Consider the following 26,556-nt stretch of genomic DNA (forward strand, 5'->3'; position numbering starts at 1 on the left):
CATTTTTCTGTTAGAAGTGAGTCATTGGTAAGCCCTGAAGGAAGGCACCTCTGGGATCCATCAGAGGATGCAGGACAGGCCAATATCAGGATTTTGCAGTGACTGGTGTGTGTCAGGGAATTTATAAAACCCAGACTTCCTCATTAGCAATTGAGCCAAGCCAAGTGAGTCGAAACATTTTACTGGAGCTTCACAATTAAAAAAGACCAACCCAGACCTAGTCAGTATTTCCCATCATTAATAGGACTAATCACAGAGAATGTTAGAACTAACTACTCATTAGGTCAAAAGGATGGGAGAAGCTACACTTTCCAGAGCTGTTCAACTACTGCAGAAAACGTCTCCTGAGGCTAAGTACCTCTTGTACCAGCATTTACAGAAGTGTATGGGAGAGGTGCAAAAGGTCATTTTGGGCAAAGTTCCAGGCACCACCTAGAGCCCATTATGTATGTGGTCCTTACTCCCACTGGTGATCGTCATTTGTCTGTGGGAATCAATCACACACGGAAGCTTGTGGAGGATGGGGAAGTAGAGAAACCCCACTCATAGGCATGACAGATTCCACTTTTACTTATATTGCTGATCTTCTTGGAGTAGGTTAAAAATTACTGGATATGACAAAGTTCTAGTTTTGAAAAGTTGTGACATTATCTATATAGCACTTTATCCATGGTAATGGACTGATTAAGACAGGGTTTGGAGATCATCAGAGGTTGATTCCAAATTTACCTCTGCCACTTTCTAACTTTGTAAACCTGTGCGAATTATCTAACTTCCTGAAACTTGAGTTTTCTCATCTGTAATAAGGGGATCACCAATCTTCATAGGGTTGTTAATGCAGATTGAATGAGGTGACATGTAAAGTGGCTCAGTGTGGTCAGTGTAAGTGACACTATTATTGGCAACAGACAACCTTTCAGAGATGGCAGTAGCTGACCAAATAATATTTATTAAGTGCTACACAAGGAAATTTAAAATAAGAATTAGCTTACATCATGAGAGATGAACAAACATTTATTATGGAAAAAAAGATTTTCTTAGAAAACATGGTTTCATGCTGCATAGGGTCAGATTGATTGATTGACATTTATATTTAACAAACACTTAAAATAGTGACTAATATGCACCAGTAACTATTCCACACATTAACAAATATAAGCCCCTCTACTCCTTAAAATAATCCTGTGAACTGGATACTATTATTATTCTCTGATGAAGAAATTGAGGCATAGTTAAGTAATTTACACCAGGTCACATAACTAGTGAGTGGTATATATCCAGGAAATATGACAAACTTTATACTTTTAATCATTGTCCACATACTGTTATGTGGAAAATGTCCACAGGATCAAAAACCATTTTAATTTTCTTTTTAATAAGGTGTTCTAATGTCACTTAGGAAGCCTAATCATGTTGACTACTTGAGGGGTTGCTGGTGTTTGTGTACTTCCCTCTAGGCCCTAGTTTGGTGAATGAGGGGGTGCCAGTATTCACCTAATTTATCAGTGGATTTTGACTGAGATTTCATAAATATGTACAAAAAAGTGTTTTTTAAAAAATTGAAGTATATCTGACCCAGGCGCAAAAGCACACATACTAATGAGCATAGATGTTCCCTGTCAACATAGATTGTGAAATGTTGGAAAATTTCAATTATCATGAAATAACTGAAGACTATATAATATACAAAATTCAAAAAGAAAGTTAAAGAGACCCTTTGAAAATCTTTGCAAGAAGAAAAGATAACTATTGGGTATTGAGCTTAATACCTGGGTGATAAAAGAATATGTACAACAAACCCCCATGACACGTGTTTACCTATGTAACAAACCTGCACATGTGCCCCCAAAGCTCAAAAGTTAAAAAAAAAAAAAGAAAATCTTTGCTAGGGGTCAAGAGTTTAAACTGGTCCCTGCAAAAATGTAGGGAGGTTACTAACAATTCATTATGTGCATTTCACAGGGAAATATTAATTCCCCTGTGTAGACCAGGTGCTCATTATGATTAAGAGCTGGTAACCATGGAAACAAACAGCATGAAATTTATAAAATTAAAGACATGCTGGATAGAAAATGCAAATAGCCTAGGACAGTGAATCTTGCCCCAACCAGTCTTAGCTTGATTTCCCTTGAATTGAAAGACTTATGAAATTTCTGTCTGGCCATTTTTTGAGTAAAATCACTCAATTTGAGAAACTGAATTTACACTTGGATATCTCACTTTGTTCATATGATAATACCTTTTTGAGTCAATTTAGACATGTTGCAGTGTATATAAGGCTAGAATGTATTGGTTAGCAGTATCTAGGAAGTGGTTACTTTTAAATTGATTCTGGAAGCTTAAAAGAGTACTTGAACCTTTTGTGTAGACATTTATTGTGAATTTCCAGTTGACGTACTGTAAGTGATCAGTCACTTTTAGTTTCTAAATTTCTTTCTTTTGCTAAATCACATAGGTGGTCCAAGTAGAACACTTTATGGTAAAACATCAGTTTCTGTGTCATGGAATGATTTACTTATCTATGAAACGGTGAGTCAGATGGCAATAGTAAAGTTTCTTTACTCTTGCTTGTAATATTTTGATTGTTTATAAATCTATTCCTTGAGACCATTAAGACAACAGACTACTTGTCTGTAAATACTCTAAAGTAATGTTGTTTGAATTAAAAATCTTTATAATTTTTAAAATGACAAAAGATCTTACTTTCTGCAAGAATAAGTTTACTCAAGGAGGTTGCCAGATTTTCCATTTTACTTTAAAGATAATTTCTTTATTTTAAAGGTGGAATAGGTTATATTACAAAGATTGCAACTGGTTCAGTTGAGGAAAAAGTCCGGTACAACACTATTTATAGTTTCATTTGATTTTGATTTGGACTCATTTTAATGCATTTTACGCTCTCGTTTCTCAGGAGAGTCAAAATAAGTAATTGACCTCAATCTGACAGCCAGAATGAAGCACTGCTTTTGCGAGCATGCCTATCAACACTCGTGAATGTATTTGTGGTGGCTATATAAGGGAAGGGACATAATCCTTTCATCTGCCCTGCTTCAGTAACTCCTTAATAGAATACCGTATGTGTCTTTGGTGACCAGACATTAAAAGGGACCTATACAGACAGTAGAGGATCCAGGGAAGAGCGACAGAGTTTATTCAAGTTATCCAAAATTGGTCCTGGAAGAGTGTTCTCAAAGTGTGTTCTGTGTTTCACTTGCATCCCAATTATATGGGGAATTTATTTTAAAATGCAAAACTTTAAAATAAGTTCTCCTGGTAGTTCTTAGGTTCATTTGGTCTTAGAGCCTTTGCCATTTTATGGAGGCTGATTATTTGGGAAGTGGTGACATAGGGGCAACTGAATGACATTAACCTGACGTTAAGTTAATGATGCATTTAACAAGACCCAGTTAGAATTATTCATCTTGCTTTCCTGGATCCCTTTTCAGTTACTGATGAAGTGGAAAATACAAATACTTTTTACTATTTGTATATGTATCAAATGACATTTTTTCTTATCATTTCTTATAGCCTTTCATTTCTGTCTTTAAGTTTTTTTTATTTTTATTTTTTGAGGTGGAGTCTCGCTCTGTTGCCCAGGCTGGAGTGCAGTGGCGCAATCTCGGCTCACTGCAAGCTCCGCCTCCCGGGTTCACGCCATTCTCCTGCCTCAGCCTCCTGAGTAGCTGGGACTACTGGCGCCCGCCAACACACCCGGCTGATTTTTGTATTTTTAGTAGAGACGGGGTTTCACCGTGTTAGCCAGCATGGTCTTGATCTACTGACCTCGTGATCCGCCCGCCTCCGTCTCCCAAAGTGCTGGGATTACAGGCATGAGCAACCACGCCCGGCCCTGTCTTTAAGATTTAATTTTTTAAATATGTAAAACCATTCTGATGATTTCCATCATTAAAAATCAGAACCATCTGATTCCTTGAAGAGAACAGAGCCTTTGCTAGCACTGAGAAGGACTCTGAGTAACAAAATGGACAGTACCTCAGTTATAAAAAATAACAATGTGGATATGAATTTTATGTGGTTATTTCTCATAACAACCTCTGTCAAAGATTAGGACAAAGTAGTAAATGTGAGTCAATGAAATTGATCAGAAAGGTGTTGTGGGTTCCCAATATGTATGTTTCTGGTGACAACATTAACCAAAGATTGAATTTGTAAGGTCTTGGACCTATCTTCCCTGAACATTTCTTCTCTCAGTAGGTATTTGGATGAGAGCTGGATATCCTGGAGTGCTAGTATTCTAAATTGCTGGCTAAGGGCCCATCCATATGCTTTGGAACAGAGAGATAGTTATCCTATTATGAAAGTAGTGAGATAGTTATCCTATTATGAAAATTAAGTAGCTCTAACAAGTGTCCTTCCTACATAGATATAGCTGGATAAAGTGGGGCTTGGGCCCAGAATGCTACCTCTTTTGGTTATATCACACTGATTTCTCCTACTGTTCTTAGTATTATAATACCCACATAGTGACAATCCACAAATACTTATTGAATAAGTTAAAAGCTAAGACTTTAAGGTTTTAAGATTTTAGCCAACATAAAGCTCAGTTTGCATCAACATGTATGACATAGCCACCAAAACAGTGATTATGATCTTCGGCTGCAGGAATTGATGTGAATTATCTAGAAGAGGGAGGGAAGCTTTGCTTTGCTATTTCCAGTGTGGGCTATGCCCAGCAGTTTGCTGTTCTCTTATGGGTTCCTATTTTAATAGAAACATTAACAAACTGGATATTAACAGTATAGTGATGAGATTAAACTCATTAGTTGAAGAACATAGTTGAAAAACCATGGGATGTAAATGAGAAGACTCAATGAGAATGTCTGCCATTTTCAGTGGCTCATCCCATAGGAGAGACCATAAAAGAAAGCCATTGGACCTGTTCTAGATGGCCAGTGGGGGAAAGTAATGGGCATGTTTTTAGCTTGATAGAAAAAAAAGCTCTTCTAATATTCTAAGAGGGAATTGGCTGCCTCAGTGAGCAGTGAACTCTTGATCAGTCAGAAGGGTAGCTTAATGAACACTTGGCTAGGATGTTGTAGAAAGGATTCAGACTTTAAAAAGATAGTCATATTAGATGTCCTTGAAGCTTCCTTCTAAACCTGGCATTTTCTGATTCTCTTATCTCCTCCCCCCACCCACCCACAAGTCCTGTGCTGGTTGTCTGGTACTCATTACAAGAGCTTGTTTTAAGAATCTCTGAGACACTGTTATTTATCTTTCCAAAGGCTTTATTTTTAGTATTTAAGAATTTCTATATTTCTTTATTTGAAACTAGGAGAAAAATAGACTTTTTTCTACTTCTGAAAACTTTGGTTAGTATTTTGTTAACATTTATATATACCTAAATATATATGATAGATTCTTAATATTGTTGTTAATATTTTAACATCAGCCTGTGTAATTGATACTAATTTCATGTAGGCTACAGTGAACAGATGAAAAATGGGTTTCATATATTTTATTTATACCAGCAACGGTTTATAATCTGAGGATCAAGATATAAGTTTGATCAAGCTTTTGAATGTGATATGTCCTGAAAGTGGATTTCTAATGGAATACCTACAAAATGGTTTTTTGCCGTGAGTCAGAATGATCTCAACAGTCTTGTGTATATCAAGTCATTGTAGTATACATTTCTGGATGGTTCAATCTTAGGCCAAAGTAGGTTTTCCTGTCTCTTCCTATTCTAAACAAGTTCTGTTTTTCTGGGAGATGAGCTATTTTAATTTAATTTTTGAGTGAGTAAATGCCTTAAGCATTGAAAATCAAAGTATATTTGACTTTTTAGCATGTGGGTACCAAAATATGTATAGTGTAAAGATCTGAAAGCACGTTGACACTGCCTATCACATTCTTTAGATGCTCAGCTCTTCAGGGAAGCAAAAACCTGAAAAAGAAAAACAAAGTTAAAGATTAAATATGTGATCAGTACTGGATTATATAAAATGTTTCTCATTTGTAAATGAAACAATAATCAGTAGACAGGAAAGATTGCAATGACTACAAAAGTTCAAAAGTGAGCAGGCTATTGTTGTGTTCCTCCCTTGTTGAAGCACAACAGTGAGAGGAGGGCTACATTGACTCTTCTCAATCATTTTCTTTTATCCCCAAGTGTCAAATATTTCTTTTACTTTCAGTTGGGATTAAAATAGTATATTCTAGCCACAGTCTTGGTGCTTCCATAAGAAACTACAACTGCTGGGATCTTGTCAGGTCCTCGGTTACACAATTGCATTACCACAATTAGGCCTTAGATCTCCCCATACAAGTGTTTTTCCAAAATCCTGAAAGTTTTCAGCCTCAGTCACTTTTCCTCACTAGAATGGAGCATGCATGGTTTGTCTTATGGTAATGAGAAGTGTTATGTGGCATGAGCAATGTTAGGAAGTAAAAGTGCAACTATTTCCTAGACTGAAGTTAGAGTGCTGGCCTACATTATCCAGTGGGAGACAGATGTTCCTATAAAGATGTGTGTTTTATAGATTTTCTGTAAATATGTAATATTTTCTCTTGATTTAGACTATATATTCAAAGATAGTCTTCTTTTTCTGATTGATCTCAAGTGAATGTTAGACATTGAATGTTTGTGTTAACATTTCCTATCCTTTAATATCTTGATGAAGTATTTTATAATTTTTAAAGCAACTCTCTGCTTAAAAGACAAAAGGCTGGGCGCGATGGCTCATGCCTGTAATCCCAGCACTTTGGGAGGCCGAGGTAGGTGGATCACGAGGTCGGGAGATTGAGACCATCCTGGCTAACATGGTGAAACCCCGTCTCTACTAAAAATACAAAAAATTAACTGGGTGTGGTGGTGGACGCCTGTAGTCCCAGCTACTTGGGAGGCTGAGGCAGGAGAAAGGAGTGAACCCAGGAGGCGGAGCTTGCAGTGAGCCTCAGTCATGCCACTGCACTCCGGCCTGGGTGACAGACCGAGACTCCGTCTCAAAAACAAAACAAAAACAAAAAAGGAAAAAAAAAAAAAAAAGACAAAAACCCCAAAACATTTTTTCAGTTTCTGTAAACACACACACACACACACACACACACACACACACACACCCCACACACAAACACACGCACAGTGGTGAATGGCTGATGCAGTCCTTCTGTTAAGTTGGCAATTATTTTGTCTAAATATGGCCTTAATAAAGGCCAGGCCAGGACTGGGTACATTTTCTAGGCCCAATAAGAAATGAAAATGTGGGGCCTCTTGGTCAAAAGTAAGGATTTCTAGACAGGGATAGAAAAGCATTAAACTGGACCCGTTAGTCTTCTAAGTGCAGGGCCCCATGTGAATGCACAGATCACATGCCATGGGTCCACCCTGGACCAGGTCATGGTGAGTCAAATCAAACCTTTAATAATGGTAACTTTCCAGCCCAGTTTTCAAAGTTGGCTCCACTTTTCTAAGACATCAGATGCCTCACCATGCCTGAGGCCTGACTCAAACTCAGGGTTGGCAGCACCTAGTAGAGGGAAGTGCTGCATGAGGTCCAGGCACTTTCACATCAGAACCCTTCCAGAAAGTGTCTCTGGCCTGGAGCTGCCACCTATTAGAGCCCTATGGACTGTAATGGGGACTAGGAACCCTCCATGTCCTTCTGCCTGGCCACACTGGGCTTTCTAAGAGTTTTGGAAGGAGGTGGCAAGCCACAGCTACATGGGTGGTGAATCCTGTGTGCAGTGTCTGGGCCTGGAACTACCAGTGCACTTAGGAAGCTAAGGATACAAGGTCTGGTGAATTCTCCATCGGCTGGAAGCTTGTCCCAAGCAGACTTAACACAGCAAACTCAGACCCAGCTAGAGTTCAAGGTTTGGCTGCCTCTGGAGCTAACTTCAGATTCAGGACTAGTAGAGTCCCCTGCTCCCAGAAAACATAAAAGAATGGGTCTCTGTCCCCATTTGCATCTACCCCTTTCCCCAAGAAAAGTAAGGCCCTGGCATTTGGCTATAAGAAACCATGGTCAAGTTAGTGCTTTATCTGTACTTGATAGAATTTCTACTTAAACAAGCAAAAAACAAGATTTATTTTTGTGGGCAATACTGCTTTTTTTCTGTGTGACTACATCTATGTATATTTAAAAATTATATTGTCTTAAAAGAGAGGCACATCACCATTTTTTCTCTGGGGTTCCCTTTCTATTTAGTTTGTTTTGTGTCCAAATGTTCTAGAAAAGAAGCTTAGGTTTTCATCAGCTTAGAAAAATGAGACCACAGTCAGATGGACCAACTTATTTAATTTCTACTCTTCAAAGTAGTGCTACTAAAACAACAACAATACTCAAAATCAAGAAGACAAAGCCTCCAAACCTAGAATCCTTTTAGACCCTGTGGATCGAGAAGTGGATGAAATAAAAGAATCAGTTGATTCCTTGGCAACTTTTCATTAACATTCAAAGCAGATTTTAAAAGATTAATTGAGAACATGAAAAATAGATGTTTTTGTAACCATTCTTTTTATTTTGGTTAGAAAAGGCCCAACTGGGTTTTTATAAGTTGAACAAAATACATTTCCCAATATCTATGAAAACATGGTAATCTATTATGGATAAATCATTTTTATTATCCTTTTCTTTTTGTGCTCTTTCAATGAGAATTTCTTCTGGACTCTTACCCCTCTTATAATTGGGTAATGATAAAATTAGATAAATTTTAATACCAATGATTTGGCTTCTAAATTTTGTTGTAGTTAAATGGAATTGGAGCCATTTAGCATAGATTAAATTCTAGATCTTGTCTCGGTCTCAGTGAATAGGTTCAGATTTCTAATGGAAGACCAAGACTGATATTAGGACCAGCTACTGATAAAGTCAGCAAAACTACTATATGCCACCGTGTTTGCCTTACATAATTATAGAGGTGGGTTTTACATTAGGCTGGCTGAAAGTAGAATTCTGAGATGAAGAGTTATATGTAAAGATTTTTTGAGATGTGCTCTCCAGAACTGCACCTGTGAGGAAATGAGAAAAGGAAGATAGGGTAGAGGGGAAAGCTGACTCACAATGCAACTGAGGCCTTGGGAGAGCTTACAGGGAGCTCTGGAAAGGAGATGTCTCTTAAGAATTGTTCCAAATTGAAGCAAAGGGGACTTTATTCCTTGGCGTGTGTTGGGCATTGACTGTGGCTCTCCCCTGAGAAGTACTTAGTGAGGTAGTTGCTTGTAGCCAAGAGCATTTCTCTGTCAGGGTTACATCTGTAAGCTTTTACCAGATGGTATTCCTCAAAGCTGAGGGCAGTAGGCTTTAACCCTGAAGAGGGAACCTGGGTGGATCATCATAGTTCCAACCACGCTTGGTAATGTAGCTCAGCTTTCTGCAGTCTACTATATATGGCATAGAATAGCAGGTTGGCAGGGAGGATTAATAAAAATCTATGTGGATTATGGCTTCTTCTGGAAAGGTTAATTAAAACTGTGCTTACCATACTTGTTACCTCTGTACCATCAAAGCAAGCAGAGAATAGTCATACTTTACCTCTTTTCCCACATGTCACACTCAAAACCATAGCTTAGATACTGTGTTTGAGAGTTGAACCTTAGATGTTTTATTTAAATGATTCTTCTAAATTGGACAGGTATAGTTTATCTTGATGCCAACTGGCTTATACCAGATTAAGCTTTAATATTGTTAAGTCTCCGGTTCATTAAAAAATAGCTATTTAACAACAAAAAAAAGTACTTTTGGAACCCATTTAAGGTAACTCCAAACCTTAAATGGGTTCTAAAGGTACTTTTTTTTGTTGTTAAATAGCTGGTTTTGTATTAGTCATTTGAGAAAGTAGTAATACTTCTTTTGATTGAATTTGCTTCCGGTTATCATGCTTGTTTAGATTTAGAGAACAGGAAGCGTGTTAGAGCTGTGTGATGCTCTACCCTCTGTTAGCTAGGTGGCTACTAGACACTGTGAGAAGGAAGCAATTGATTACCTTTCAGACTACATGTCACTGGGATGATCCTGCAGCAATAAAGGTTAATTTTTATATTAATAAAACTAGAGAGATCTTTTGGCAACCTCAAGCCCTTGGCTTTCTGGAAAATATAAACCCATTTTTATACTTATGGGACTTGGTTTTAGTGATATCAGGGCCCCTGTCAACCCTTGATCGTGTAGAGTTAACATGGCCTGGGTAGATGTGTTTCCAAGCATTGGAATGTGGGATACAAAGCTGAGTGGTTTAATTTGTTGTTACTATGTTGTATCTTTTCACACAAGTGCTACATCCAAGCCAGTCGTGAAACAAAATGATTTGGATTTTCTCATTTTTTCAAAGAATACTTACTGATGTGTTACGGAAGCTAAAAGGGAAAACCAAATTGATGATAATCAATTCCTATGGACATATCAAAGCAGGTAGAGTAGAAGGCATCCTGGAAGAGCTACTATCTGAGAGGAAACCTGTAAGTTAAGTAAGAATTAGCCATATTAATGGCAGAAATATGGCAGGGATGGTTTCTTAGTAAGAGAGGGCAATGGATGGAAAGGCCTCAGAGAAAGAGAGCCTGTCTGTAGTTTATGATAGCTAAAACACAGGCTATTTTCATAAGAATCAGTAAGGAGAAGGGGATTAAGAGGTGAGCAGAGGTCTGATTAGAAAAATATTATATTGTGAACATATAAGACTTTATCTGGAGAACACAGGGAACTATTGAAGTGTCTTCAGCAGAAGAGTACTTTGACCAGATTTGCATTTGGAGAGCAGTATAAACAGCAATTGGAGAGACCACAAGGGGAGGCATCAGGAACAGTGAAGAGACAAGGAAGAGGTCATGAGCACCCAGATTAGGGTAGAGACAATGAGGATGCTGGAAAGTGAGCAGATTTGAGAGGCTTTTAGCAAAAACGTTAGGTCGATGTTAGGCCTTGGCAACTCATTGGAGGTGGGGTGATGACAAACAAAGATATTGTTGGAAAACTGGACAGGTATAGTGGGATGAATAAACATGCTATTATGTGTGAAAAGGCATGGCTCACCTTAGCCCTTAACCTACTGTTTTCTGGTGTCATAACTCCGTTTATTTTATTGCAGGTGTTGAATATCTGAAAGCTCTATTACCGTTTATCTTAGTTTGGCATGTGATCAGAGATTTTGATATTTCTGGATTGAACTGGGCATGACTGATGGTGAGAGATAAAGAATTTTTGATTCCCAATTCCAAGTTGCCACCTTCATATAATGAGAACAAAATAATATATTTTATAGAAAATAAAATAACATTTTTATCATGGGAGGCTCAATCTTTACTAAATCTTGCTACAGCTGCCTCAAATGACACTTACGTTCATATTTTCTCTGACTTGTTTATGTTCTAATCATTCTTACTATAGTTTCATTATGATCAATGGACAAATGTCACAATAATTATTCTGCACAATTTCATGGTTAATGTATACATCTAATTAAAAGGACTTTATTCAACTTTTTTTCACTAACAAATTGTTTTATTTTTCTTAAGAAAAAATAATTTTAAGTCTCCTCACAAAGAATATGGAGATTATTCAAAATCGAAGAGCTAGATTTTTAGCCTATGCTATAGTGTTGACCCAACCATATAGCAAGTCTATGATCAATTTCAATAAAATAATTTCCCTTTTTCTTATTTGACTTTTAGAAATAGCAGTAGGAATTTGAATTTAGAAGTAATAGACAGCCATTTCCAGGAAGATGCCTGAGATTTGGAAATTGTTTGCATAGATGTTGTATATTAAACAGGTTAAACAAAGGTGTTCTTTTTCAAGTCTGAGAGTTTATATTCATAAATAATCTTGTTCTTTGGCAATGGGCATTACATTTAGAGAAAATAATGTCTGTGTAAACACATCTATCCAAAAAGGCACTTTTGCTCACAAAGATCAATATTTGTGACTGAAGCAGTGAGGCTTCTAAACATAACTTATTATGCGGTAATTTAAAATCCTTTAGAAAACGAGTAGGGACTGCTTAATGCATAGACTCCTAACTGTGAATTTCAAGATGACCTCCTACAATTATAAGAAAGCCACTTCTCCAAGCATACTGAGCATCAACTCTGGGCCTCAAGGTGGGGCTAGATGGAGTGTTATGGCATGGCCACGGACAGTGCTGTGAAACCCCAGCGTTTCTGATAGTTTGATTGCAGATCACTATCTTGTCTCCCACCTTCATCCTTCCATGACCTCAATTTCTCTCTTGTGCTTAGGTCTTTTAATAGAGGAACTGACAGCTAACAAATTTCTGTTCTACTTTGGATGCCTTCGTCTTCTTCACATTTATCCTGCCCCTCTTACCTCCTCTGCATAATTCACCGAAACTATTTATTCTGCTGTATTCCTGTCACTCTACACTGGAGAAACATCCAGCCCAAGTAATTCATGATCCACTGGAAAGCACCTGCACATTTCTTCAGATTTAATTTGGATCATCCGCTCCCTCCACCCTTCTCTGATCTTCCTGATTAGAGCTAACCACTCCTGCCTTGTGGTCCAACATGGTCCAACATGCACAGAGCTAACCCCCTGTGCATGTTGGACCTGTTTCTATCACAACCACAAAACCCTGTATTGTGCTTGTCCTTATTCACCACCACTCCAGACAGTAGGCCCTTCTAGGATGGGAATTGTGTCATTCATTTGTAATGCTCCCATATCTAGCACCATGCCTAGCCACTTATGAAATGACAAATACATGTTTTTATGTTTTTCTTTTCCTGAACAAATTATTTAAAACAGGAAAGTCTGATGGGCAGGGAAGTAGGCACATCTAGTTCATCATCAAGTTCTGCCTATTTTGCTATTTAAACATGTCTTGTATCCAAGCTCTCCATCTTGCTATCTCTACCTGAATTTGCGTTCTCATTTTCTCTCTGCTGCACTATTAAAATGGCCTTCAGATGGGCTCTGTTGTCTCTAGGCTTAACACTCACATTCACCCTCCAGGTAGGTGGCATAATCATTTTTTGATGTGCAAATCTGAAGGTGTTCCTCTATAGTTTATGGGATAAATTCTAACATCCTTAGCATAGCACATAAGACCTTTCATGATCTGGCCCCTATTTGTCCATTTTCATCTCCTGCTATTTTCTGCTTCAGCCATAGTGGACATCTTGTGTGGTCTCATACAGTGCAGTTTATTGTGCCTTGTTCTGAATTTTTCTGTTGCAAAAAATGCCCCTCTTCAGTCTAATTTTTTTCTGGCAAATTCCTCTGCATGGACAGAAATTCAGAGAGAACATGTTTATCATAACCTGGCTTTACCATTTACTTACAAACTGTTTAAACTTGGGCAAATTGCTCACTTCTCTGTGTCTCAATTTTCTCATTTTTAAGTCAGGGATAATATTCTTTCTGCTTAGTAAGTATGCATATTGCATGAGTCAGAGTTCTTCAGTGAGACAGAACCAACAGGATGAATAGATAGATAGATAGATAGATAGATAGATAGATAGATAGATGAGAGAGGATTTATTAGGGGAATTGGCTCACATGATTATGGAGACTGAGAAGTGCCACAACGGGTCATCTACCACCTAAAGATCCAGGGATGCTGGTAGCATGGCTCAGTTCAAGTCTGAAAGCCTCAGAACCAGGGAAGTCAAAGGCCTGAGAACCCAGGAAGCCACTGGTGCAAGTTTCAGAGTCCAAAGGCCTGGAGTTCTGATGTCTAATCATAGGAGAAGCGTGCCCAGCTTCAGGAGAGAGAGAGAGAGAGAGAGTGCAAATTTGCCTTTCTGTTCTATCTAGCCTCCCATCTGATTGGTTGGTGCCCGGCCACATTGAGGGCAGATCTCCCCCACTCATCCACTGACTCACGTGCCAATCTCTGCCCAAAACACCCAGAAATTATGCTTTAGCAGCTATCTAGGTATCCCTCAATGCGGACAAGTTGACACCTAAAATTATCCATCACACACATCAGCCGTTATTGCTTATTTTACTCATTAAGGCTTTACAAAGAGTTTCACTGCTACAAGCAACCTTTCAGAATTTCCCAGGATGGATTAGATTTCCCTCTTATGTGCTACATAGTTTCTCTTGCAGATCTTGATTCTTGGACTCACCAAATTTTGTTGGAATTGTCTTTATGGAATTGCCTTCTTATTGGACTGTGAGCCACATGAAAGAAAAAAATATCATGGTTTATTATGTTTTATATCTTCAGCATGAAACATGCTGATAGTAAATGCTCAATAAATATTTGACGAAGGAGGCCGGGCGCGGTGGCCCACGCCTGTAATCCCAGCACTTTGGGAGGCCGAGGCAGGCAGATCACGAGGTCAGGAGATCGAGACCATCCTGGCTAACATGGTGAAACCCCGTCTCTACTAAAAAAAACAAAAAATTAGCCAGGCATGGTGGCAAGCACCTATAGTCCCAGCTACTCAGGAGGCTGAGGCAGGAGAATGGTGTGAATCCGGGAGGCAGAGCTTACAGTGAGCTGAGATTCCAGCCTGGGCGACAGAGTGAGACTCTGTCTCAAATAAATAAATAAATAAATAAAATAAAATAAAATAAAAAGTTTGATGAATGAATGAGTTACATAGTAGGAAGAATCCATGATTTGGAGTCAGAGAGATCTGTGCTCAAATTGAATACTTACTAGCTCTGCATCTGCAAGCAAGTAACTTAGCTTCTTGGAGACAGTTTCTTCATAAATAGGGATAATTCTTTTTTTTAGGATTAGGGATAGTATTACACATAGAGTTTATTGCAGTGCCTAAAATGTTGCTGTTTTTATCCTGAAAAAATATTTAATAATTTTATTGCAAAGTTAGAGTTAGCTGGCAGATGCAGTTTTCCCCTTGAAGAATCATATTAACTCTGAAGAAAATATCATCTAGTGCTTGTGTTTATCTAAAGATAATGTCTTGCTGAATTTCTCTGGAAGTATCCATATCTTCCTGAACTCCTACATTGTCTGTAACACCCAGCAAACACTTAGAGATTTCTTTCCTTGTAGTTTAACCAACTTCTTTGTTTACTTTTTCTGTGCAAATAGATTGTAAGCATTTTGAGGACAATAACTACATTTTGTATATTTTTAAATCCTCTTCCTGCCTTCCCATACATTGTCCCCTCCTCTGAATTGAGATCTCTGCATGAACTAATCAATAAGTAAATATTGATTTATAAAGATGGGTGGGGCCCAAGAACAGGCAGTGGCGATTGGAAGGCTATGACTCTCAGAGAGTCCATCTCATCTGGAGTAGAATCCCAGCCAACAGTTAATGCAAAGATTGCACTGGACGTGAAGGGGAGCATAAAATAAGATATGGTGCCTTCTTGGCAGGAGCTGAAGATCTATTTGGCAAGATAAAACATGCTCAAACGGAACCGTTGAGGAGTAGTACTAAACAGAATGTGATTAAATCCCCACCGTGTTCAGAAGAAGAGAAATTAAAAATTCATGCAGGTGAGGCTGAAGAGAAGAGATTCTTGGGAGACTCCAAAGGGAAACAGACACAACCTCATAGATATTTGAATCTTATGATATGCCAGGCATTGTGATGAGTGATGAATATGTATTCTTATGTCTGTGTGTGTATGTGTGTGTGTGTGCGTGCACATGTGTGCATACATAATAGTAACTTTTATTCATTTATTCAATAAACATTTTTAAAAACATGCTTAAAAGACACAAACATAAAATTTATTAACAATTTTTGAGAGTATAGTTCAGTAATGTTGAGTATATTCATGTTGTTTTATAACAGAGCCCCAGAACTATTTTGTCATGCAAAACTGAAAGTCTATATTCATTAAACAACTCACCATTTCCCCCTTTCTCTGAGCATATGTTCTTTTATCTAATCCCTGTTACAAATTTGTGGGATAGTTTTAGGAATGCCATTTCACAAGGAATCGAACAAAGCTTAGAGGTTAAAAAAATTTCCAAGGTCTTATAAATAATAAAGATAAAACCAATGAGCCATTGATCAGGAAAGGAGTAAACTATTAGGAACACATAGTTTCAGGTGAGATAGAAGAACTACATTTTGCTTTTTTGCCGGAGTTGGTTTTTATGGACCATTCGTGGGCATGGTAGCTCTTGCCTCTAAAATGTGCCACACAGCACCTGATGCTGCTCTACTGTCAATACTTCTCTTTCCTAGAACTAAGGTCTCTGCTGTCTCAAACGATGCTGAGCAGAAATGGCTGCCAGACTGAGAACATCAGAAAAACGGTGTGGGTTCCTATGTTCACATTTTGGGCCTGTGATCCTCCCAGGCCACAAGGTATCAAAGACTGTTCTTTAGGGTGAGGGATGTTGGATCAACTTTTAAATCTTGCTAGAAATTTTCATGGGCAAGAGAGAAGGAACTTAAATGTGTCTTCATGGACCGGAAGAGCTGGCCTCTTGGGTTGATAGTGGCAAGGGCAAAGGAGAATCTGGGTGAAAATTTTTGGCCATATTTTCAGGATTACAGGAAGGGAAGGAAGTTAAAATACAAGATATATATATCGTCTCCAACCTGGAAGAACTCCGTGTTGGCTAAGGCCTTACAAATAGCTTTTTCCTACTGAGATACATCCTGGCAATAGATTAGGCCACATGTGGAGTTCTACGAAGTGGTTGTTTAAGAAAGGTACTGGGGTAGCAGGTGTACTTGGAATGATAAGGCAGGAGTAGAAATGATTAACTGTTGTGAAATAATGCATTTTATTTGTCAAGCACTATGTGAAGTGCTTTATGCACATTTTGTCTAATTCTTAAAATGACTTTTTATGTTAGGCATTATTGTCCTTATTTTATAAACTATGTCTCAGGAAGTTAAAGAATTTGCCTTTGATTACTGGGTTGGTTATTAAACTAACATCTCTCAGCTTCAAACCCAACTGTCTACATTTTGCTTTTTGATACATGGGCTGTGGGCATCTGCAAACCATGTTTCTGCTTTTTTGGTTGGTTAAACCCTGTCAGTTGGGGATACTACAGGAAATTGTAAGCAGGAGGAGGTAGATGGAACATGTTCTTTCTTTTTTGCTGTTGTTTTTGTTTTTCTTCCTATTTGCTTTCTGCTGGCTTTCTTTACCCATGAGCATCACCCAGCAATGCCTCTTCAGTCTTGCAGCAGCAGTTTGTTCCAATAGCAGCAGAGGAGTCCAGTTTGTGGTTCCCCTGACACTCACAGAGTCAGCACCAGTCGCTGGCTCCCCTTCTTCAGAGATCTGGGACCCAGCACCATGGGATGCCTCCTCCCGCTAAGCTCGGGGACTCAGCACCATCAGATTCTCCTCAGGAGTATGTGAGGCCTGTGCTCCAGGCTTCTAACTGTTAATAATTCTAATATCTTCATTTTATTCCTCCAATTCTAGGAATGGTTGCTACCTCTATGATACCTTAGAGTTCTCTTTTTGCCATTTCAGTACTTAATTAACAACTTTTATAAAATTAACAATTCTTTATTTTATTTTATTTTATTTTATTTTATTTTATTTTGAGACAGATTCTCACTCTGTCGCCAGGCTGGAGTGCAGTGGCGCGATCTTGGCTCACTGCAAGCTCCACCTCGTGGGTTCAAGGGATTCTCCTGCTTCAGCCTCCCGAAGAACTGGGATTACAAGCACATGCCATCACGCCCAGCTAATTTTTTGTATTTTTAGTAGAGGCGGGGTTTCACCATGTTGTCCAGGATGGTCTCCGTCTCCTGACCTCGTGATCTGCCCGCCTCGGCCTCCGAAAGTGTTGGGATTACAGGCGTGAGCCACTGCGCCCGGCCAAAATTAACAATTCTTTATATTAATTTCTTTCTGTTTAACCTGTATGATTTCTGGCTCTTGGCTGGATCCTAAAACAATTAAATAACTATTACTACTGCTCATCATCATCATCATGGCCTCCATTTATTATTTAGCAATGGTTTTAAGGTGGTAGAACTAAATTCCTCATAGTGGGTGTGGGCAGAATGCACATCCGCTATATTCTTTTCTTGCTACCCAACTGGCTACCTTTGGGATGGAGCAGAATTTTTCAAGGGCACAGGCAGTTTGATCTTGCTAGTGCTGGTAGTGTCTATTAGCCCTGATGTGATGTTTTGTAATCTATATATTCAGTGCTAATTAAGCCTCAAAGCAATTCCAGCAAAGCTCTTTATAAGAACCAGGGCTATGTTTATTTTTCCCCATCGACTCTGCAGAGCCAAGAACAGTGTCTAGCAGTGCTTGGTAGGTGTTTAGTATGCATTTGTTGAACAAAAGATTGCATGAATGCATGAGCAAGGCTTAGGAATATTAGAATCTTATCCTCTCCAGTGAATGGATTCTGGAAACTGACTTCTTGGATATCTGGCCTTCTTCCTGATTTGTACTTACGTTGCCATCTGGGACTCAAGCCTTGAACTGAAACCCAGTATGTTCAACAGAGGCCTGACAGCCATTCTATTCAACAGAACTTCTCAACCCCACACTTCTTATCCCTTTCACTATCTATGCCCTTTGAGTTGTTGGCTTGAGATGTGCTTCCAATCAGATGGACCCTCCTTGAACCATAGCATTACTGTGGTTTCTGCCTGCTGCTGAGCTCTACTCTATAGGTCTTTATGGAAGTAACCCCACTCTGAGCACTGGGGAAGGCCTCTTTCCCATTGGGATTTGTACAGCAGCTAACTTCTCCTGCTCTGTACTTTCAGCAGGTTGAGCTACCTCTGTGTCTGCCCCAACCCTAATTCCCTGAATCCCACCCAGGATGCTGGCCCATGCTCTTCTCTCTGCCAGTGTTTGAAGTTCCTGCATGTCTCATGGTTAAGACTGCACAGTTTGGTGTGTTTATAATTCAGGTATTTTTCACTGGTGCTCATTATATGCAGCATAAGTCAAACAAAGAGAATTTCTTCTCCACCTGACCTCAGAGATGAAATAAAAACTATCTATGTGTTTAAATAAACTTTTCCTGGCCACCTTTATGCATAGACAAACTTTCCTTGGGATACTGAAAGAAGAGTATAAGAATATACATACCTATATTTGTAATTCAACATGATTTAACATTATTTCCCCCAGCTGAAGTTATACATGATTTTGTGTAAGATTTAAAATTAATCTCATGTTCAGTTTCAACTTGTTATTGTGTCTACTTTTTTTTTTAAACTTGCATAGAAGAACAGTTCCATGGATCATATCACCTGATTGACATCTTTCTGGTTTTGCTCTCTCTGTCTAAAATATCAGAGAACAGTAGAAATTTCTGCATGACTCAGAATGTTGAAAAGCCTTATATGATAGTAACATAGCATAAGAGCATATCCTGTGATGATTTTTCTTTTAATAATCAGAGTTCTGGTTGTCAGGTTATACTAGGAAGCCTTTCAAGATGGGATGCCTTTGAAGTAACCACACAGTTCCTTCTCTCCTTTTTCTTCTATGATTACTATTTCTTTAAAATGAATAAGTAGGCGATTGATTTTATGCCCAGAACCCAACAATGAGACCCCCACAGAACAGGGATAATTGGAACACAGATATGTGAGCAGATGGGGAAAAATATCAGCAGGAAGGAAATGACCCAATGAAGTCTCGATGAGTAGAATATGGTTTACTGGAAAGTGTATAGCAGGTAGTAGGGACCCAGCAGTAGGTCTGAAGTACAGACATTACTCCCTCAGAAAACTGGGAAAGGCAGGCAGAGGTTTAGGTAAGGTAGATGAAGAGACCAATGTCCTGGAACAACAGTTTGAGATCAGGAACTCAACAGCTGAAGTTCGCATAGGCTGACTGAGTTTTAGGACATTGAGCTATGGCCTAAGGCTCTGTGATCTTTTCACTAGTAACTGAGGCAAGCAACAATGAACAATAATTTAGGAGTGAAGTTGGATATAGTGAGTCTTGTCTGGTTCTCCTATGTGTATAATTTAGAAATCAGAACATTGCTATTAAACAAGAGTTAGAAACAGTTTAGGACAAAGGACTTAGACAGCAATATTCTTCCCCAGACAATACCCGCTCCGCTTTTCTTCTTATTGTTGTTTTGTGATCAGTTGGAATTAGTTGGAAGGGACCTGGAAAGTCATTATAACACATTTGTAAATATCAGGTTTGGTGTGGAGTAGTATTTGACTTCTGAGGTATGGATGATGATTTGTGACCAATTAAATATCTAAACTTTCTATACTTTAGACGTTGTCAACTAGCTGTAATTTTGCCCTCCCCTTCCCTCAACCCAGGACATCTGGCAATGCCTGGAGACATTTTCATTTGTCATGACAGGGGAAGGGGGAATGGGAGTTACTGTTACTTCATCTAGTGCAAGGGTCCCCAACCCCCAGGCCGTGGACTGGTACTGGTCTATGGCCTGTTAGGAACTGGGCCATACAGCAGGAGGTGAGCGACTGGAGAGTGAGCACTACTGCCTGAACTCCACCTCCTGCAGATCAGCAGCGGCTGATTGTGTACCCTATTGTGAACTGTGCATGTGAGGGATCTAGGTTGCATGCTCCTTATGAGAATCTAACTAATGTCTCATCTGAGATGGAACAGTTTCATTCTGAAACCACCCCCCCACCCCTGTCCTTGGAAAAATTGTCTTCCACAAAACTGATCCTTGGTGCCAAAACGGTTGGGGACCCCGACCATTTAGGTATGTAGAGGCCAATGACGCTGCTAAATATTCTACAGTGCATAGAAGTCCTCCACATCAAAAAATTATCCAGCCCAAATGCCAATGGTTCTGAGGTTGAGAAGCCCTGCTATAAACCAAACAGACTGTCATTCATTTTTTTTTTTTTTAATCCTGGGATTCTTTGTCACTGTGGATATGTTTCTTGGGCAATTGTTATACCCCATAAATAGTCTAAACTTGTTCTGAATATAACAGAATCATCTTTCGGCACCAGTTGTCTACTCAGTCTCCACAGGTTAGCATTTTCTGACTATGGCATGTATGTTTGGGTGCATGCAGTTCATAGTAGCAGAATAGAATGAAACTGTAGACATTCACAGACCATCTAAAAGGATTAATACATGACCTTCCCTTTCAGGGTTTTTACCATCTGAGCTACTAAATAAAATAGGTGCTTTACCCAGAGATGCAAGCTTGAAACTACAATGTGACCTAATATGTTGTTTTTAATGCAGATTAGTTTCTTCAATGCCAAGGCAACAAAAACCTGGAGTGAAATCCTATTACTCTTGCAAGCTGATGTGCATATTCTCTTCTCATACACAAACAGCTTGGAGACTTGGACCTAATTTTATGGCATCTGTGTATGCTAGGGCCACTAATAAAATGGACACTGACTGACAAGAGTTGAATGAACTTTGTTAATCTGTTAACAAGCTGGGTTCACTTAGGCCTAGTTGACTTTTTTAGAGGAATTATTCTGTAATTGGAAATTTCTATGCCCCTTACATTTTAGATGATTGAGGGACTTGGTAGGTTTATTCTGCCTTTTGATCTTTAGGTGCTTTTTATGTATCTATTATGTAGAATCACAGACTTGAAAAAGACTTGAGTGAGGTCAGCAAGCTACTGCATGCAGCCAAATCTGTCTTGCCACCTGCCTGTTTTTGTAAAATAATATTTTATTAGAACACAGAAATGCTCATTCATTTACGTATTATCTGTGGGTGCTTTTACATTAAAGTGGCAGAACTGAGTAGTTGGAACAGAGATTATATGTCATGCAAAGCCTAAAATACTTATTATCTCTCCTTGAGCAGAAAAATTTCGTTGACCCCCACCTAATCCCACTTCCTCATTTTGCAGATGAGGAAACTGACTCCTAGAGGGACTGACTAGACCAAGGTCACACCACTAACAGAAAATCGAGGTTAAAGCATGATTAACACATGTTTTGAGAAATGAGGATGATGAATATCAGACCACTGACAAGCTGTGTTCTAACAGCAAAATGAAGAGAAAAAAATATATTCTATAACTTGATTTACCAAAGACGAAAAAAAAAACACAAAACAGGCTTGATGGATTTACTTCTTCCCTGAATAGATCGGTTGTCTTTATGTCATGCAGAGAGAGCCGAAGCAGGACTTCAGTCAAATGACATCACAATTTTATGCAGCTAGGTGGCTGTTTTCCAAAGAACAGCAGAATATTTGTTGGTCAGCCTCCTGTGTCTCAGCATTATATTCCTCAAAAGTTGAATTATTGATGGTAAGTCAGAGAAGACACTTTGGTAATTGCTGAAATCTTGACTGTATTAAGACTGACTGTCCCTGTGTTCTGCTGTGGCACCAGCTGACAGTGATGAAATCTATAGAAGTAGGGCACATTTCCATAACATGAATATTCAGGGTTGGTGATGCAAGAATTATTATTAAACCACTGGGAAGGAACACATTCTCATTATTTGATTGAATACTAAATGCTGCCTTTTAAAAATAATTCAGTATGAATACTTTGATAATGAGGAAAGAGAGATGCTTGGGAAAAAAACTCGTACTTTTTTTTTTCTCTGGTACGTAAGAAGGAAATTAAATTAAGTTTAAAATATATAGCATGTCTACAGGAACTATTTCGGAACCATTAGCTATATTTCATCTAAACCTGTCTTACATATATCGAAGTATAATGTAATAGAAGCCTGAATAGAGTCTGATGTAAATGATTTATATAAAAATAAATTATGTAAAGAAGCATAAATAAAAACCCATGAAAATAAATAAAATGCCTATTACAAATAATAACTTGAAAAAAACTTTAAAAAACCCAATATTTGTTAGACGTTAGATGTGTTTACTACAGTTCTGAGTTGGATGTGTTTGCTGCATTTCTGTAAATGACACAGTTTATATATTTCAAGGACCCCTGGCACCTCTAAGAACCCTGGGTATTCCTCAAAACTGAGTGTACTTCATATATGATGTCAGTTCAGACAGCTGAAGTGCCATCATATATGAAGTACATCCAGTTCCTCATAGCCAAGATGTTATGCATAGGAAATAGAAAAGAAAGGAAAATGATTTGATTCATTCATCCATCAAACATGAATCAAGCCTCTGCTACATGCCAGACAGTGCACAAGGCTCTGGTCCTACACAAATTAAATAAACAAGGTCCTTGTCCTCTAAAAACTGATGATCTAAAGGAGGGTGCAGGCAAGTAAACAGAGATTTTCAACAGAAAATGGTATGTATTCTGTAATAGAGGTAAGCTCAGATGCCATTGTGGAAAATTTCTCTTCCTTTTTGCTAGTTTCTCATCGTTCCTTCTAGCTCTTCTCCCCTAATCAGTTTAGGTGGGGTTGTCCCTTAGGCCCAGATTGGGTTTGTACCCTTTTGCATTTCTGTTTCTACCTCCTCCTTCCTTGAGTGTGCTAACTCCACCCTTGATTTACTAACTGGGTTGTGCTTCCTTGACTGCCCTCCTAAAGATGGCCATCCCTTGTTAGTGCCTTGAGTTTTCACTTCCTCCTTCTCCTCATTCTCTTCTCTCTTACAAAAATGAAGCCACTGAATGCCCAATTACTGAGGTTCATGCTTTCACTAGTAAACCAAATGGATATTGTGTTAATGCATCTACTAGGTGTTCCTATTTGTTATCACAACTATACATAGGCATCTATGTAGCAATTTTACTTTAAATGAAAAGTCTTGCATACTACAAATCTTTTATTTAAAAAGATAGAGGGGTACAAGGCTGAAATTTCAGACATTGTCCCTGGAAGCTCCCTCTGATTGCACTATTTAGGTAAAAAACAAATGAACAAGAGACTAGGTGAGGCAAAGTCAATGAGAGACTGGAACAGAAGTCACAGACAATTCTTTTTAGCACAACAGCCACTCATCCCATATTTATTCTTCCCATATTTCTTAAAAGGACATCTGCTCTGTGTGGCGCATGGCAGTGGGATGTATTGGGAAGAATCTGGATTTTGGAATCATACCGTGTTCAAATCAGAGACTCAGCTGTTGCAAAAATAAAAATGCATGTGCAAACACCTAACACACTTCTTGGCTTCAGATCTGTGATCAATACATGTGTTTCTTCATTATTTTCTTTCTTTCCTTCACTAAGAGAGATAATAAACAGTAATCATTTACACATATCTGAGAAAAGAAGCTTTGGAGAGAGAGCAACGTGTTTCTGGAACTGACCTCCACACAGAGTAAATTCAGAAATCAGCAGATCTACATTATTTATTCAAAGAGAGAACTGCATTGTAATCACTTTCCTGGATGCATGGGGTGAATGAGCGACAGCAAATACCTCAGTCATTGTGAGACGGCAACCTGAAGTAGGTGCATCTGAGCGAAAGGGCAGAGACCTCCCCAAAGGTCAAACAGAAGCAAGGCAGCAGGCAGCATTGCAGGGGAGGCAACTGCTGGGAAAGACACAGCAAGGAGGAGCTATTATGGGATGCCTCTCTGTGAGGTAGGGAGTGACTGTATATATGTTTTGAGACATCAGATCCTCCTCACCAAAGAGCCACTCTGGAAATTCTTGTTTTGACTTCATCCTTTAAGATTTTAAAAAGCAGTACCCTGAAGCTGTTTTCTTTGTTTTACTTTGCTTTAATGACTTAACGGCATTACAACATGGGTTTAAGTGCAAGAGAGTTTAGAAAAGCTTTAGAAAAATAAGTCAAGCAAAGTTCAAAAGAAAACATGAATCTTATGCTAATTTTACCTGTAGGACTCAGGGCAGAAGTGGCCAAGCTTTTTGGCAGAAGGCACTGCTGAAAGGTATTGTGTGGTTGTGGCGGAGACAGTGGGAGGATGAAGTGAATCAGAAACTGTTGTTCTGTCTGGGATGAGGGGAAAATATCTGAAACTACTCCTTCATTGAGCAGAGGGCCAAGGATAGAACCCCAAAGAACCAAACTAAACTCAATCATAGCAAAGCATCCTCTTTCTCTTTGTTTCTGCCGCTACACAGAAGAGATGAGGTGGGGATGGTCCATGAAGATGAATGACTGCTTCCTAAGACACTGTGGTGAGGAGGCTGTGGAAAGATGGCAGCAGCAGACTGTGGAGAGAAGTCAATTCACTGTGAGTGGTCAGACAATACCTGAACCAAGAAGACACATGGGACAACCTCTTGGGAACAGGAAGTTCAGAAAAGGGCTAAGAAATAGGATGGAGATAGGGACACTCAATGATCTAGTCATAAGGGATCAAAATGGGAATGCAATTAGGAAGTAGAAGGCCTGAGATAGACAGCAGCCACTGGGATTGGAAGCAATTTTAGGATGATTTCCCAAAGGGTAGAGATGTTCCAACAATAGCTTGATGATAAATTTTGTATTTTTTCAGGGCAGCTTGGCACTTCCCCGGGTAATCCATTCTCAGAGTTTCTGTTCAATCAAAAACTGTAGCTTCTTTGGTTTAGGAGTTTCCTGAGCCTGTCTCAGGGCAATAACGCCTTCTGGGTTAACTGGAGACTTCGTCAGAGCCAGATGGGAGCTAACTCCAAAGAGTCATCATGATAACTGCAGTTGTTCAGATTCTTTATTTCTGGGCATCACATAGAATTTAGATTGGGACTCCTTTTCTATCTAACTGAGGGATGGGAATCATAATTGCATATTTAATTTTGTCATTAGAAATGATAATAAACTCATTGCCATTATACCACATGGTTTAAAAATAATCTGTTAGAGCATTTGTTTCTTGTTGTTCAATGTAACCAACCTTATTAAAGACCCTGTATCAACAGTGCTGTTTTGTTTTGTGGCATAATTAAAATCATATTTCTGACTTGTGTAACGTATAAACACATGCAAAGTTGTCATATTTTTGGTATGAATACAGTGATAGAATATATGGGACTTTTGATAACTTACTGGTTTTTAAATGACAGAATTCATTTTTTTTTTGCATCCTGAATCAGAGTTGTGATTTGCTAAGTCTGGTATTAAAAAATAACTCATTCATCCAGAGCTGGAAGAGGTCAGTGAGACAGATAAGAACATTTCCTCAGTTTACATTCCAGGAGCATGTCTACGTGCAAAGCCTATAGAGTTGGAGGAAGCATGGGGAAGCCCAGTAAGGAGAAGATAGACTAGGAGAGGGATGAAATGGGCTGCTGTCAAAGGCCAAATGCATCTGTGACTTGTATTACTGAGGAAATGCAGTATTTCAGAACTCTTTTTAAGGAGAGGACTATCTGGATCCACCAGGGCTACCTTCTTCCTAAAGATCTGCTGTGTCCTGCTGCTGGGTGAATTGCCTTCTAGTGAATTGCTCACTCAGGTAGAGTTCAATACTCTACGAAGAAGAGTTGTCTTAATAGAAAGAATGACTGTTTGGAATGACTTTGGGTCTCATTGGAGAGTGAGGTCATGTGCCATGCCCTTCAGCACATTCTTGCCAATTGGCAGTGGATGAAAATTGGACCAATCCTCTGATTGGTCCTTGAAATTTCACAGGACAGGCTCAGCGTCCCAGGTGAATAGGATTATTGGCATCAGTAACTTCATTTTTACTTCGTATATTAGTTTACCAGGACTGCCATAACAAAATATTGTGACTGGGTGGCTCAATCAAGAAAAATTTATTTTCTCACAGTTCTGGAGGCTGGATGTCATCCAAGTTCAAGGTACCTGCAGGTTTGGTTTCTAGTGAGGCTTCTCTTCTTGGTCTGCAGATGGCTGCCTTCTTGCTATGT

At 38.9% G+C, this 26,556-nt stretch overlaps 1 long non-coding RNA gene across 2 annotated transcripts in view; it reads left to right on the forward strand.

Annotated features, from left to right (window-relative positions):
* Positions 1-22,281, forward strand: part of LOC134810558 (uncharacterized) — a 90,372-nt gene extending 68,091 nt beyond the window's left edge. Inside the window, exons 4-5 of one of the 2 annotated variants that reach the window (XR_010158943.1) lie at positions 2,456-2,529; positions 21,697-22,281. This is a non-coding gene — a long non-coding RNA (uncharacterized LOC134810558). Of the gene's footprint in view, positions 1-2,455; positions 2,530-10,293; positions 10,374-21,696 lie in introns of those variants that run through there. The other variant, XR_010158946.1, reaches the window with a different exon arrangement.
* The last annotated feature ends 4,275 nt before the right edge of the window (positions 22,282-26,556 follow it).

Source organism: Pan troglodytes, chromosome 6 (genome assembly GCF_028858775.2).
Source record: "Pan troglodytes isolate AG18354 chromosome 6, NHGRI_mPanTro3-v2.0_pri, whole genome shotgun sequence".
Lineage (NCBI taxonomy): Eukaryota > Metazoa > Chordata > Mammalia > Primates > Hominidae > Pan > Pan troglodytes.